Source organism: Mytilus galloprovincialis, chromosome 4 (genome assembly GCF_965363235.1).
Source record: "Mytilus galloprovincialis chromosome 4, xbMytGall1.hap1.1, whole genome shotgun sequence".
Taxonomy (NCBI): Eukaryota; Metazoa; Mollusca; class Bivalvia; order Mytilida; family Mytilidae; genus Mytilus; species Mytilus galloprovincialis.
The window spans coordinates 33,364,911-33,375,262 of record NC_134841.1 but is presented as its reverse complement, the minus strand read 5'-3'; positions in this window follow the sequence as shown (position 1 = coordinate 33,375,262).

Below are 10,352 nucleotides of genomic sequence, written 5' to 3'. Positions count from 1 at the left end.
CAATAAGAGTTTGCTGCATATTTACAGCGTATACAATGTTCCTCTCGACGAGCTCTACATTTTATACACTGACCTCAAAAAAGTCCGACTGTCTGTTCAAAAGTTACGACGGGATGATTCTTAAAAGTATAGTATAGTGTGTATATCTTTTTAAAGGTAACAGATATCAACCTACTATAAACTGCAAAGATGATCAGTAGTTCAAGACCTTCAATTTGAGGTCAATGTCAGGTCATGATGAAATTTCACCTTGACCTACACATTTTACTATGACCTTGACCTTGTAATATTTGAAAGGTCAAGTGTTCCTGAGTTGAATGGTGATAGTCCCATGTCTCTACGACTTCCGGTTCTCAAGTTTTGTATTGCATCATATATTCGAAGATTAATTGTGACCTTGATGAACTTTGAAATTGTCCCAATTCTTTTTCTATAATGTTGTCCTTCAACTGTAGATCATTTATCATTTAACAGATTTGAGATATCTATTGTCGTTTTAGAGATAATGCAGTTTGAAGTTTTTCGAGCGGAGGCATGTATTTCTGAATCATCAAGAGCTTACCACTTAAAATGTTTTAGAAATTGAAGAGGTTGACATAGTTATATGTTTGACCAAATACCAAAAACATTCCATGGAAAAAAACACCAAAAAATCAATTTGAAATTTTCAAGTTTTTCATTGGCTTTGTAAGTTTCATAACTTCTATTTATATAATTGATATTGCATCATTATTTGCACTTTGTCAAATGGGGTCATCTGATATATCAAATTGAAGGTCTTAATAAACTCTACTTAAAAATGAAAATTTTAAACCCCCTTTTCATCCCAGGGGGACGGGTGGGGTCATTTAGTGCAAACATTCAAATTTCTCAGATGGTAAGGTTGTCGCATATCAAATGAAAGAACATAAAGCGTACATATTAAATTTCAAATTGACGTCTCCCAAAAATGGGTTGGATGGGGTCATTGAGTGCAAAAAATAAATGTTCTTTTAAGGTAGGGTTGTTGTATATCAAATGAAAGGTTATGATGTGTTCATTTGAAATATCAAATTCCCGACCTCCAAAAATTTGTTGGATAGGGTTATTAAGTGCAAAAATCAAACTTTCAAGAACATGGTGTTGTCGCATATCAAACGAAAGCTCATCTACTCTGTTCCATATATCATAATTCCGATCTCAAAAATGTAGACGGATGAGGTCATTAAGTGTAAAAAGCGAAAAGTTTCAGAAGGTGTGCTTGTCGTATATCAAACGAAAGGTCGTACAAAGTACAATACGAAAACATCACTTTTACAGGAAAGACCTTTCAATTGTTTTACAAACAATTGAGATACTAGTTATGTTTATATATTCTTGTCACGTTTATATTACTGTTGTATTATTTTCTATTGTTTGTCCATGTGTTAACATAGTTCGTTTGGTTCGAAGTCACTATCAAGTTTTTCCTCAAACAGCATCACATGTGTACACGACTGAGATAACTAAGTATTGATGCTGAAAGGTGAAAAATTTACCAAACTGAATGATGTCTTTATCATAATGATTGCCTACTGCAAATAACAACGAAAAAACTCATCACACATACCAAGATTAAAATTTTGTACGTCAGACGAACGCATCGTCTAAAAAAACTCATAAGTGATACCGGCGTCACACATTGGCGTATAGACCGACGTACACTAGACGAACCGTGAAAATTGTACCGTAAACGTTAAGGGCACTTAAGAGGAACGCTAAGCAATCGCGTGTTGCATAAATTTAAAGTTCGTCGAAATGCCAAGTTATACGCTTAGTGATCGCTTAAATTCTGAGAAATTTAAATGCTACATAAAAATTTGCATCAAAGCTCTAGCGTTTGTCAAGCGTATACCTGTTCGCTACATGTACGTAATTCATACGTTACAAGCGCGTTCGGGAACACTACAGATAAGTTTGAGACACGTTTAAAGCACGTTGTATACGCTTCAAGATGGTTACTTGGACATGTGCAGGGCGTGTTTGTAACATTCACCTGGCGTAGTTTCAGATCTCCGTGAACGAATTAAATGCACCCGTGGCATATCCAAAACGTATCCTGACATTCAACGAAACTTGTCCGTAAATTTACAAGACCATGTGTGTTTTCCAGAAGTAGTACAAACAATAAAATTGAGAATGGAAATGGGGAATATGTCAAAGAGCAGATAACAAACGAAGGCCACTACTGCGTATTCAATGCAGCGAAAAAATACCACCCTGAGATGGGCCTCAGCTGACCTGTAAATAAAAATGTGTACTAGTTCAATGAAACACGCAATGATTACATATCCCAGACACGCCTAAAGCACGGATAATCGTCCCAGGTACGACCAGAACGCGTCTCAAATACGTTCAAAGGACGTGTTTCCTTTGTAGCGTGCATTTCATCTACGTTGCTTCTCGTACGCCATAAACACGCTTAGAGCTCGTGCACACGATACAGATGTGATTAAGAAGTTGAATGCGTTCAAAACTACTAGTTTATTGGCAGCGTGCATGATTTTTTGCCGCAACCGGCGTAGGTCGGTGCTATATGATGATGTGTTACGTAGGTATGACACTAGAATCTAATAAGTAATAAAGCCAAATAAAGTAAGAAGTTGAAGAGCATAGAAATTCAAAAAGTTTCTGCCAATACGGGGTTAGATATTCCTTTATACTTTGATATAGGCACATTTTGTAAACATTTGATTTATAAATAAAATTCAACAGACAGATTCAACATTTGTTTCTGTAAATCAGAAAAGTTCTTAATTTATTTGACTTTAGGGGCTATTGGGACCCAAACTATTCCCCCGTTTACCCTCCTTCACCTGGGACATAATATATTGACAGTGTACAGTGTTAAGCATTGATCAAATACGTTTACAGTTTACATCTATAATAAAAGTAAGTCGATTGAAATGCTTCTATATTCATCAAATTCAAATCCTCCTTATCAACATGCAATGTATTGTATCAATATTTTGATAATTTTTAGACCTTATCTTTGGATAAGAAGGGTGTTGTTGTTGATATTACGGTGTTTACAAGCGTTCTGGATTGCTTAAGCCAATTTATATAAATTTAATCACTTATATCAATACCAGTATTTTTCCAGCTAAACGTATACCTTATCTTAATTTCAAATAGACTATTACTAATACTTATGATTTATTTATATAATGTTTCCATTTTCTTCGGATTGAATGCAGTTACATGTTTGTGTACGACTTATACCAATAAACAATACCTATACATCAAGTCGGGTTTCTCTGTATTTTTCGTGTCTATAGTATCTATTCAATGATATAAAACAAATAAAATTATAACAATAATAGAAACAAGAAAAGTTATAAGGTACATGTATTTCATCTTCCATGAGAGTAGTAAACGGATCAAAGTACATAAATTAAAACGGTGTTATTATTTATTTCATAGTTGTGAAATCTTTGATTCAAAGTCACTATCCTGTTTTCCTTCGACAGTATCAAATTTGTACAAATGGATGTTTTCAACGTCATTGACTGGCTATACAGGCCTTGCACGCTCGGTCACATTTGTATGCGACTGTCAAAAGTTTTAAACTGAAATGTGTATTAACCATGTGTATTCACCAAATTGAATGATGTTTATATCATTTCTTGCTAATAGTAAACCTGAAAAAAACATCATTATAGATACAAAAGAATAAAATTTTGTACGCCTGACAAAACATTTTTCGTCTAGAATAGACTGATATATTGATCATCCAGTAACGCTAGAAATACTTAAGATGAAAATGCCACATCATGTACAAAGTTGAAATGCATTAATATTCAAACTAGAGGCTCTAAAGAGCCTGTGTCGCTCCCCTTTATTTACTGATGCTTTAGAAATCATGTAAAATAAGGTTTAAATCATACTTTATCGTATAAGATATCATTAGATTCTATATTAATATCTAAGATAATAGCCAAAATCGGCAAAATTTCCATAAAATTACTAACTGAAGGGCAGCAACCCAACAACTGGTTGTCGGATTTGTCTGAAAATTTCAGGGCAGATATATCTAAATTTCATAAACATGTTTGCCAAAAGTCAGATTTGCTCTCAATGCTTCAGTTTCAGAGATATAAACCAAAAACTATTTTCAGCCATGTCTGTCATCTTTGTTGGCAGGCAGGGTCATCGGACACATTTTTTAACTAGATAATTTTATGATGATTGTGGACAAGTTTGGTTACGTTTTGTCAGTTGTTTCAGAGGAGAAGATTTTTGTAAAAAATTACAAGCATTTAAGAACAAGAGTGCACACGCCTTTCTTTACTTATCATTGATATTATGTTGATAGTCCTAAATATAAAGCTTTATTACAACTGTCACATAAACTTAACATTAACACAGAAAACAAAAAATTTACCAACGAACCATGAAAATGAGGTCAAGGTCAGATGAACCATGTCAGGCAGACATGTACAGCTAACAATCCTTCCATACAACATAGTTGACCTATTGCTTATAGTTTAAGAAAAACAGACCAAAACATAAAAACTTAACACTGAGCAATGAACCGTGAAAATGAGGTCAAGGTCAAATTAAATCTGAGCGACTGACAAAAAGATCATAAAAATTTCCATACACCAAATATAGTTGCCTTATTGCATATAGTGTTAGATAATAAGACCAAAACTAAAAACTTAACTTTGACCACTGAACCATGCAAATGAGGTCAAGGTCAGACGACACCTACCAGCTAGACATGTACACCTTACAATCATTCCATACACCAACGGGAAGGATTGTGCCTGATGTTCATATGATGAAATCATAATCTTTCAGTCAGTTTAATTGAAGTCTGGAGCTGGCATGTCAGTTAACTGCTAGTAGTCTGTTGTTATTTATGTATTATTGTCATTTTGTTTATTTTCTTTGGTTACATCTTCTGACATCAGACTCGGACTTCCCTTGAACTGAATTTTAATGTGCGTATTGTTATGCGTTTACTTTTCTACATTGGCTAGAGGTATAGGGGGAGGGTTGAGATCTCACAAACATGTTTAACCCCGCCGCAATTTTGCGCCTGTCCCAAGTCAGGAGCCTCTGGCCTTTGTTAGTCTTGTATTATTTTAATTTTAGTTTCTTGTGTACAATTTGGAAATTAGTATGGCGTTCATTATCACTGAACTAGTATATATTTGTTTAGGGGCCAGTTGAAGGACATCTCCGGGTGCGGGAATTTCTCGCTACATTGAAGACCTGTTGGTGACCTTCTGCTGTTGTTTTTTTTTATGGTCTGGTTGTTGTCTCTTTGGCACATTCCCCATTTCCATTCTCAATTTTACCAAATATAGTAGACTTATTGCATACAGTATATGAAAAACAGACAAAAACACAAAAACTTAACTATATAATAACCACTGAACCATGAAAATGAGGTCAATGTCAGATGACACCTGCCAGTTGGAAATGACACATTACAGTCCTTTTATACACCGAATACACTAGACCTATTGCTTATAGTATCTGAGATATGGACTTGACCACCAAAACTTAACCTTGTTCACTGATCAATGAAATGAGGTCAAGGTCAAGTGAAAACTGTCTGACGGGCATGAGGACCTTGCAAGGTACGCACATACCAAATATAGTTATCCTATTACTTATAATAAGAGAGAATTTAACATTAAAAAAATCTTAACTTTTTTTTCAAGTAATCACTGAACCATGAAAATGAGATTAAGGACATTGGACACGTGACTGACGGAAACTTCGTAACATGAGGCATATATATACAAAATATGAAGCATCCTTGTCTTCGACCTTCAAAAATATAAAGCTTTTAAGAAGTTGCCGCCGCCGGATCACAATCCCTATGTCGAGCTTTCTGCAACAAAAGTGGTAAAATTGACTTTAAAGGGCAATAACTCCTGAAGGGGTCAACTGACCATTTTGGTCATTTGACTCGTTTGTAGATCTTACTTTGCTGAACACTATTTCTGTTAACAGTTTATCTCTCTCTATAATAATATTCAAGATAATAACCAAAAACGGCAAAATTTCCTATTAAGGGGTAGCAATCTGAAAATTTCAGGGTAGATAGATGTTGACTTGATAAACAATTTTAGCTCTGTCAGATTTGCTCTAAATGCTTTGGTTTCAGAGTTATTTAGATTTCCCCCATACCTTGTAGTGTTAAAATAATGTTCTGACTCAGACGAAAAAGCATAACACCATTTTTTGAAGTGAAAATGTTGCATTCTTTTTCTAACTCCGAACCGACCAGTTTTTACTCTGACTTCTTATAACGCGTGCTTGGCGAGACAAGCAGTAAATAAAATATCCATTACTTTGGTGTGACCCTGTCGATGATCGGACCCCTTATGTCCCGCACTGGGGAAAAAGAAACATATATGAATGTTTACCTACACATGATTTGACAAACAATGCTTTCTTTGTAAATTCCCGACACAAAATAATTTAAGAGAAGACAGCAATTAAAAGATTTTGACAAATATTAAAATTTGACAACTATAAGCATTATCTAATCCTAAGTGTAAAATTGACCTGGTCCAGTTTCCCATTATTCAAACTGTATGATTTCCTATTTTAGCTGTTGCATTAAGATGTAGATATTTAAGACACTTTTGGGATTACTCATGACAAATTATCAGACTTCAAATATGATACTTGGACATTATATCCATTAATAAATACTGACAACATAACATGTTCTAGTAATTTCTGTACTAAGCAAAACACCAAGACCGTCTGGTCATCAATTATATTGTATTGACCAGTAATGGACAGAACAAATTGTGTGTTATGTTGCCAAATAAGTTGTTGATGTATACAGCCTGTTGTTTGTTTCTTCTGTTATTCCAATCGTGTAAAGTTCGAACCCGTTATTAGAGTTCAACTTTATAACAATTCTGGTGTTGTATACTCCGCACGAGCTTGATAGAATTATTCCTTACCATTTCTTTATTTTCAATAAACTAAAACTTCTGTCCTGAACAAATAAAAGGAATAATTTCGAACCTTGTGACATTATGTTTTGTACGATCACCATTAAACTTTGACAAGAGACCAAATCTTTTCGGAAATTGTCCGTTTTCGTATATGTATCTGCAAGGATCACACTTCTTAAATTTCACTGTAATAGTTGATGATTTGTTATGAGGGTTTTCGTTTCAAGTTAGTTCGATAGACTGTCTTTATATTTCCTATAATCAATTTGGTTTCTTGGAGTGCATGTGTTCTACGACTCGTTTTCCATTGCTTCATTGTAACTTCACAAACGCGGGGATATTCATTCCAATTCGGACTACGTTACTATAACATTCTTGTTAGTTTTGGAATCCATGAGTTTTAACACGCATTGCTAAGATGTAAAATGGACAGAATTCTCTAATCTAAACATTTAATTCTAAATTCCTTTTGTAAGAGTAAATCACGGTCACATGACAAAATTATGTCTATGAGCTGATAGACAAAAAAAAACCACATACCTAGCAGGTAATCAGAGGACGTGTTACGCCCAAAATTATATTATTAATCAATGTTGTAACGAATATGTAGGAAGACTATCGTGAGATATGTAGTTTAATACTGGCATTAATGTTTCTATCACGTTTCTAGAATATTACTGTTGTTGATTCTAATTTCTACATAATGTAACATGTTTGTCTGTAAATTGAACCTCGACCCAATATATTAACCGTATAAAAACATACAAAACAAATAATTTGTAACTTTAGAAGTGTCATTAAAATGTTGATGAAATTGTCGATTCCACGACCTCAATAGATAGTAGTAGGATCTCTGTTTCAATTATTAATAAGTTAAATATTTATATTTAGCAATTTTGTACATTTATTATAGGATTAAACGCCTTTCTTAAGGAATTTATTATTTAACGATTATAGTGATGTGACAATATATATTTTTCAACGTCGAGCCCGGGACTGTGTAATTATCGTCCTTTTTCCAACAATAAAGTCAAAAACCACTACCGGAAGTCCTCTCAACCAATCATATAAACGTATTCCCTAATAGGAATTACTAGCAGCTTATTAATCGTGACGTATAAATAAGTACAATTCATACACCGCATGCGCGTAGCTACGTTTACGTCAAAACGCCCGGGCGTACACTTGAATTTGGCAAAAAAAAATCATCTCAATAAAATTAAAAGAATTAAATAATAGTACATCAACCTTCTATGTCTTTCTTCAATCATGGCTTGTAATTGCGAATAAAAGAGACAAACATTTTTATCATATGATATTTTTGTTCATTTTCTGTCAAAGTCTTAATATACCGTGAATTCTTTACTCACTTTCCTTTTCTTTTTTTAAAGCAATTCATTATGTGCTAAGATTCGATATTCGGTTTTCAATTTGTATCGAGCCATTGCCATTTATGTCGCAAAAGCGAGACATTTCGATCCTAAAGAGGTAGAGCCAATTTGCCGGCGATTTGTTTCATTCGATTAGATAGGTAAATCATGCTTTAAGTAGCCCGATAGATGTTAATTATAGTACATGAAAATACGTCACATCATTTATTTTCATACCTTGAACAGGTATTCCTACAAAGACAAGGCCAAGGCTATTGATTTTTTAATATTGATTTTATTTTATTATTAACATCCTTTATGCAAGGTGCCATACCACGTAACATGCCAAGGAGCCAAATAACATGGAACAAATTCAAATCTTGATTTTCTCATTCTAAATATCTGTATATATGTACTTTTCCTGGTCTTTTAAGGTTTTATCGCCTATAAGATAAGATAAGATACTACATGTATATATTTTAACCCGAGAACATTTTACCGTCAGTTGGTCATATATCACCCTGTGTTACTTACACATGTTATATTGCCTTTTCTGTCATTTTAACAAATCGGACCTTCGTTGTGATACAGATGCAACAGCTTCTTGATGTTTTACCTTCAATCACGATTTGTAGTGTAATTGATTGTTCTGTTGTGTTGTTTTATTTTCTGATGACTTAGGTACCGGTGTAGGGACGTTGGTAAATATATCAGTACTAGTATCTAAACAGTTTGTAAATTGGCGACAAAATTGTTGTTGACTGCATTTGTTACATAGAATACCATGTTCAAAAAAGGTTTCGAAAAATAGTTTGTGTTGTTTTGAAACTTGTATACAATGGCCTTATTTTAAGTTATGTGTATATAACACCCGCAACATCACTGGGGTAAAGCTGATGACCGTAACTGCATTCACGGTCATCCCAAGATGTCGGATGCAAAATTAGGTCAGTTTCTGTATTGTCTGTTAAAGTGTTTCTATATCATTTTCTTTACAAATCATAAATTGAAACGATGTAAATTTATAAAAGAATCACTCGGAACTCACTAATTACTTCTGAGAAATGTGCATGAAACGGGAAATTCGATTTGAAAAAATCGCCAAGATGACCGTAAATCACAATCGAGATGACCGTAACAGAATCAGCGATTCATAACAAGGCTGACCGTAACTGCTTTTAAGATGACCGTAATTTGTAAATGATGACCGTAATTTTTAAAAGATGACCCTCAATTCTAAGAAATATCCGTATTTATATAACTATCTTGTTGTATCAAATGATTAATCGTGTTGGTATACACATATTAATATGAGAGTTTTATCCTATAGGTAGAAGAAAATGAGACGTGCTTCAAATGCCAAGATTACCATATGTATCTTTTTTACAGTAGAGGGTTTAATTTTTAAAATGAATTTGCCAAAAGACATGCAAATGAACAGGAAGGGAAAACATGCTACAAAAGCGCGATAAAAGGACACCTTACAAGCATGAAAAAAATGCGGTGCACAGCCTTCAACTGCTCGACAAAAGATTTTTTGTTTGTTTCTGGGATTCCTTTTAATGACATATAATAAATACACATTTTTAAAAATGCCAAAAAATTGCATGTACACCCATTGATATTATATCGTCTTTCATTTTGTCTTGCAAATAAAATAACAGAAATATTTTGAAAATATCATTCGAATAAACTATTGAAGGTGAGCTCCAGCAAAGTAGATCCTTAAAATAGTATTGTACGAAAAGCGTATCACAAGGCGGAACGTTGTCAATTCATGTTATTCATACAGTCAGGATTCTACTTCTTCAAAATTATCTCCCCATCCCCAGTTCATGCTCACAATCGTAGAAATGGAAGCCATTGTAGGGATGACACTCTGCCAATTTTGCTCTTGAAAACTGATAAATTTATCCACGTAGCACCATTACGATCGATCGTTATATGTCAGTTATATTTTAAAAGACAAATGTATCTACTAGCTAATGAGCATTAGTTAATGATCTTGTCTGCGTTGATTCAACTTAAAAAT